The sequence below is a fragment of the Grammomys surdaster genome, unplaced genomic scaffold (assembly GCF_004785775.1).
Source record: "Grammomys surdaster isolate TR1022 unplaced genomic scaffold, NIH_TR_1.0 181, whole genome shotgun sequence".
Lineage (NCBI taxonomy): Eukaryota > Metazoa > Chordata > Mammalia > Rodentia > Muridae > Grammomys > Grammomys surdaster.
Genome location: NW_021604626.1, coordinates 3,088,269 through 3,095,179, shown reverse-complemented (window position 1 = coordinate 3,095,179; position 6,911 = coordinate 3,088,269). Strand labels below are relative to the sequence as shown.

The 6,911-nt window shown below is 47.4% G+C and overlaps 1 protein-coding gene across 1 annotated transcript in view; it reads right to left on the bottom strand.

Moving 5' to 3' along the window:
- Nucleotides 1–6,911, bottom strand: part of Pcnx2 (pecanex 2) — a 142,365-nt gene that overhangs the window by 32,498 nt on the left and 102,956 nt on the right. The window lies entirely within an intron of this gene.

Genomic DNA, 6,911 nt, shown 5'->3' with positions numbered 1-6,911 from the left:
TGAGAGAGAGCAAGTGTGTGTGTGTGTGTGTATGTGTGTGTACATGTGTATCCCATGCATTCATGCGCACGTCAGAGGACAGCTTGCAGGAACTAGTGCTTCCCTCCCACCACGTGGGTACTGGGGATAGAAATTGGGTCATCCAGCTCAGTAGCAGGGCACCCACCGAGAATGTCACAGGTCCCAGTTTCAGAACTTGAGAACAGTGTTTACACAAATCATCTTTGCTTCCAGTTGTTTCTAGAAAACAGCTGTGGGCAGTTACCATCTCCACCACAAGCATCTACCAGTTGAGGCCATACTTACTGATTTTTCTTTGGTTGAGCCATAAAAGCAACTCTTACAAACTTAGGAAAGGGTAGATTGTCTGCAGCCCTAGCAACAAGGAGTCACCCAAACAGGGATCATCTTAACAGTGCATCTTGATTCATGGCTCTTACAAGGCATCGGTGGTGACCAGAAAGGCTTCACTCTGTGACCAATTGGAAAATCTCTCTAAGGCCTAGTACGGTAGTTCTCAGCCTTCCAAATGCTGCAGTCCTTTAATACAGTTCCTCATGTTGTAGCAACCGACACCATAGAATTACTTTGTTGCTACTTCATAACTATAATTTTGCTACTGTTGTAAGTTGTACTGTTGTATCTGCAACCTACAGGTCAAGAACCACTGGAATAGATGCTCAAAGCACCGGTATCCCGAGACAACCTGTCTTTCGTGCCACATGCCTCATGACCCTTGAAGGTCAGAGTGCACTCTGCTTGGATTAGCTGTCTTTGTATTTCAGACACAGAGTACCAGTCTCATGGGCCTTTAGATGGTAGAGAGTTGTCAGTAAGATGCCACTGAAACTGATGGTGCATAGCTGTGATAAATGTAGACCAGGCTGGCCTCGAACTCAAAAATGCGCCTGCCTCTACCTCTCAAGTGCCAGGATTAAAGGCATGCACCCGCCACCACTGCCCAGCAGAGTTCACATCTTTTAAGGTCACTCTAAGAAAGGTTTTTTTGGTTTTTTGTTTGTTTGTTTTTTGTTTTTGTCAAGACACAGCAGCATGAATATGAGGATTAGGCACAGGGTCCCACTTCTGAAGGATTTTCTACTATGATACCTCTCAGGAAGAGAGGCAGCTGCATGTGCATGTACGTGTGTGTGTGTATGCATGCATGTGTTTGTGTGTGTGAGTACACATGTATGCATACGTGCATGTGTGTGTGTGTGTGTGTGTGTGTGTGTGTGTGGCATGTGTGTGCGTGTGGCTATGCATGTATGGGTGTAGAAGGTAATCTAGGTTGTTGGTCCTTGGGTCCCTCTCACCTTTTGTTTGAGACAGGGCCTCTCCTTGGTCTGCAACTTTACCACATTGGCCAGGCTACCTTACCCACTAGCTTTCAAGAATCTGCCTGTCTCTGCTTCCCATCTTGCTGTTGGGACCCCATGCTCACACTGTTGTTCTGGAGATTTGAACTTACATCTTTATGCCTCTAGGGCAAGTGCTTTACTGAGCCATCTTCCACACCTGTCCAGTTGTCCCTGATGCTGCACACTTGACTTAGACTTAGATGTAATCCATGACATACTCAGAATAATTTAGCCAACAATGAACATCTGTCAGGAATGTCACCAGAATGCTGAGCTCTTGGCTGAACCTGCCTCCTGGGGATTGGAACTAATAACAAGAATACCTGGGTGGGATTATGTTTTTAATCAGTGAAATGGCTTGTCTTCAGGAAAAAAAATCAACAGCATCGTTTGTTTCCTTGTCTGCCTCAGACATTTGCCAACCTTCTAGGTAGGGTCCCGTGTGAAAGTGGTGGAAGATTCCACAGGACTACAGAGAAGAGCTCTTTGGCTGCTACTCAGAAGGCCATGAATCCCAGCACGCTGCTCCATCCTGCTTCAGGTCCCCTCCCAAATAGCCTCACAGCATCTCTCAAAACAGCAGAGCCCAGGGCAACAGAAAAATCGGGCAAACAACAGAATCCTTCATAATGAAGGTTGAAATCCCACGTCTGCATACTCGGTCCCTAAACAGAATTTTAATTTCACCTTAAGACCTAGGACAAATGGAATTTCCAGCTGCAAAATAAACAATTTTTTTAAAGCGGGACTGAGCCGAAGGAAAGTCAATTATCCAGCTCCTTGGGGAGTTCAGACACTTTGTAAAGCTCTGTCCACTTGCAATGTAATCTTTCCAATAGGTGGCAGCCACTTTGGAACTGCTCAGACCTCATGAGCAAGAGCCCAGGCCTAGGGCACTCTCCTTCTCTCAGAAGGCCATGTCCAGTGCTCTGGGCAATCTGAGCTCTCCTCCAGTGAGGTCCGCTTGTAAACTTGGTGCTTGCAACTCAGAGGTGCTAATTATCTCTGTAATTGGATTTCTGCCTTATCTGTCCCATGGCCTGGCATCCCCTTGGATCTACTGCTTCAGTCGTGCCCCTGCCCATCTCAGGGATGCAACCGATCAGGTTCGTATGCACCCATGGGTGAGATTTTCCTAAAAGTTGCCTGACAAAGTCACTGTATCCTGTGAGTCTAGGTTAAGGGCTTTCACAGGCCTCTAATAGATCTCTCCAGAAGGGCTGACCTCTGTGTGTGTGTGTGTGTGTGTGTGTGTGTGTGTGTGTGTGTATCTTCCCCCTATGTCATCATGGAGTGCAGAGAATGGAGCTGGCTTCCTCCCTTGGACTGTCTTGTTTCACCCCAATATATTTCCTAAGTCAATCGAGTCACATGGGTTCAGAAGAGCAACTTAAGTAGGTCCACAGTAACGTTCTTTGCTGGCTCTACTCCGTATTATCCCTTTGCCAGTGTGCACTGGCTGCTCATGGGAGACACTTCTCTATACTCGGACTCCCAAATGCCCCTGGCTGGTGTAAGATGGCCAGCGTTTATCCCTATGGGTGGGAATGAATGGTCCTTTAATCCCTGGCAGGACCATGGTGTTGTTGTTCTCAAAGTCCATGTCTGGTTTTCAATTACCCTCTGTCTTTCTGCCTTCTTCCTTTGTCTTGCAATGCATTTTTTAAAAAAACATCCTGCTGCATGCTGGGCTTGGTATTTTTGTTTACTAAACTTTTATGGGGTACAGTGAGGAGAGCTGCCTCATCTGTCTTATCCCTGAGTTTTCCATTTTGTGGAAGAACAAATAAACACGTTAGGAAATCTCTGGTCCATCCACAGAGATGCATGACTGTGCTCTGAAAGAGCAAGCTGGGCAGTGATTCCCAGTTTCCACTGCTGACGTGAGCTGGGAACATAAGGGGCCCTGACTTTCCTGCGCAAGGGCTTTCGGGAATGTTTTGGGGTTGTTTTTTGTTTTTTGTTTGTTTGGTTGGTTTTGTACTTTTATTGGTATTTAATTTTCAGTAAGACTTCTAAGATCTGTAAATGTTCCATAAGCCCTTTCAACAATATTAGAGGGAAATTTGCTTCAACTGTGATGTTTCGGATACTAAAACGGGCTGTGTTGAATCCCAGCTCCAGGAACAGAGGGTCAAAGATCAACACAAAGCAGGCACATTCCTTCCTCCCAGCTGTCCCTCATCCTCTTGGCTTTTCCCCTTGAGTAGTTCCTTGACCATGGTGGGGTGGGGGTGGGGAGCAGAATCCAAGGGTGTTCTTGCGGTGTGCAGAGCTACTAGCTCCTCCTCAAAGGGGAGTGTTCCTAATACTTTTAATTTTTCTGCCCAAATAATTTTACTTAAAAAATTTTATTACATTTATTCAGTTTTGCATATGTAGAAGGGAACTCACAAGAGTCAGCTCTCTCACCCCATCATGCTTTGCCTTGGGATCAAACTTAGTTCCTCAGGCTTAGTGGCCAGCATCTTTACCCAGTGAGCCATCTCTCTGGGCCACCCGAAGAATCCTCCTTAAAATCTTCCAAGAATTTTCTTTCCCCCAAACCTCAGAGCGAAGTTTTCTTACCAAGGCCTCCCTGGCTGCAGCAAACTGTGCCCTGGCGATACAGAATCCAAAACAAGCACCAGTAAATTTCAAACACAGTCTGTGGTGGCACTCACCCATCTGTGTCATTAGACAAGATCCCCCGAATCTCACATTTTGATGACTCTACTACTGTCATTTCTTATTTCAAAGCCACAAAGAGAGGCTAGAGAGATGCTTAAAGGGTACAAGCATGAGCTCCCAGCAGAAGAGCCAGGATAAATTCCCAGCACTCATGTCAGGGAGCTCACAACTGGCTGTAATTCCACATTCCAGGGGATCCTTCTCCTGGCCTCAGCAGGAGGTGAGGCCCCATTCTGGTGCTCACATGTGTGTGCCCATGCACAGATGTGCACACACAGACACATCGTTAAGAACACGTGAACCAAATTACCAAAAATTATGCAGGAAGATCTGTGAGTTGTCTTGAGAGAGCATCGGGGCCTCCCTCAGAGGAGAGAGTGAGGGTCTTGACAGAATGTTTCCAAAGTGACAGGACAAAACAGGGTGCTTTCTTCTATACAAATGACAGCTGAGTTCACAAGAAAAAGGGACCAGTGTATACAACGGAGTAGCCATGGCACTCTGTGGAATGGCTTACAATACAAAGCCTCAAGCCCAAGTCACCTCGGTGCCCACTTGTCCTTCCCACAGCCCACTCGGGTTCTAGCAGAAAGAATGACACTGCCCAGCAGTGTGGCCTGCAGCGTCTTTTGAGTCTTGGTGGCTTGCCTCCCCTGGTGTGGACTCTGATTAGTATTGCTACGAGTTCTAGGCCCTAGGGAGTCCTAGTTGACCAGGTACTTGGGATGTGTTCAGTAAGCCTCTTGTCCTGTGTATATTTACAACACGCAACAAGAGAGCTAAGAGACAGTGTAGCTTTAAAAGCTGTGTATCTCAGGCTGGGGTATAGCTCAGTTGCTAAGACGATTGCCTTGAAAACCTAGGGACCTGAGTTCAATCCCCAGAAGGTACATTTCAAAAACCTAGGCCTGGTGATATATACTTGTGACCCCGGCACCAGAGAGGCAAAAACAAGTACATCTCTGGGGTTTGCTGGCCAGCCATGGCAGCCCTACTTGGTGAGTTCTAAGCCAATGAAAGTCACTATTTCAAAGAACCAAGATGGATGTCTCCTGAAAAACAAATCCTGAGGCTGTCCTTGAACCTTCACACAGGTATACATACCACACACCTAGAATCTCCCTCCCTTCTTCACACTTCTGCCTACTTTATTCTTGGCCTTTCTTTGCTTGGCATAGAGCAGTCTCGTATCCAAGGCCGCAACACTGGGCAAGCTGTGGCCTCCTCTCTCTGGCTGCCTTGTCTCAGAACAGACCTCCCCTGCAGCTGTCCCAGCTTTGCCATCCACCACCTGGAGTCCTCCTGAGGCCCAGTAACCTGGTGCCCTTGAAGAGTCAGCAGCTCCAGACAGCTGGAGAGCAGGTGGGCCCGTTTGGTTCTCTGCGCAATCCCACGCACGGCCTGCTTCACTACTCTGCACTTCTCAAGCACTTTTGCCATTCAGCAAAATGGAACCGATTCCAAGAAAACCACACACTGTAGCGTGAAGGATAGTAGGCAGCCGCACAAGAAACTGATGTGCTGACTCTCCTCAAAGACCCTCTTCTTCTGAAATATATCCACACAGCTGCTCATCGCCTAGCCTCCAGTGTTGAGCCTGCTCCTGAGGTCTGTGTGAGAGCTTTCTCATGGGTCGGCAGAATGGTAGGGACAGGCCAAGCTCAACAGTTTGCTCAATCAGACCTAGACTGGGAATCCAGGCAAAAAGAATCCAGGGCCTGGAGAGAGATGTACAAACATTTTGCCAAAACAGAGAAACAATTTTCCTCTAGTCTAGTTTGGTGAGCCACTGGGTCCAATTCAGATATTTATGAGAACATAAGTGGTATATTATGCAGACATGGGTGACCCAAAGACAGCTATAACACCAAAAATCCCACCCTAGTGAGTAATGACTTAGGATGGCTGTGCCCCTGGATGCAGTGTGCAGGCAGCCCCACTGAAGAGCTTCTCCTAGCGACTACCTATTCTTTACAGCATCTTCCTAGAGGCCTCCCGAGTCTTGTGTTTCATGACTGCTCAGATACAGGAGCCTGTCGTGGACATTTCAGTCAGTCCATAATAGGTGGTTCTTATAATAGCAGAGGGTTGTCTCCAGTGTTGAGCTTGCATCCCACACTGCCAAAGCAGGGGGGAAGGAGGGATATCCTGGGCTAGTTAACTTTGTTGAGTGCTGGGTCAACACCTGACACAAGCAAGCTACAGAAAGAAGAGTTTATTCCAACTCACAGTTAGAGGGGACAGTCTGCCATGGCAGGGAGGCATGGTGGCAGGAATGTAAGGCTGCTGGTCGTGTGGCATCCACAGGGAGGAAGAAGAGAGACAAACTCTGGTACTCAGCTCAGCTTGATCCTATCTGCAGTCCATCAGATGCCACTGCCCACATTTACAGTGGATATCCCTACTTCTATTAACTCTGCAAGCTCCACCACAGACATGCTCAGAGGGATGTTTCCACAGTGATTCTGAATCTCATCATGTTGACTATAAAGTGTAACCGTCATGACCCCTTCTACCAAATGCTCCATATCCCACAGTTCTGACACACTCTCTGACTGGGATCTCTGGACTCCAGACTTCTCATCCTTCTTCATCCTATACTGGACCTGCTGTCCACAGTCTCACTATGTGCCTCTTCCATGCTAAGGCCTGATGCCAGTGACCAGTGTGATCAATGTGACCATTGTGATCAATATGACCAGTATAACCAGTGTGATCAATGTGACCAAAGTGATCGGTATGACCACTGTGATCAATGTGGCCAGTGTCATCAGTATGACCAGTGTGACTAGTGTGATCAGTGTGATCAATGTGACCAGTGTGACCAGTGTGGCTAGTGTGATCAATGTGACCAGTGTGGCTAGTGTGATCAATGTGACC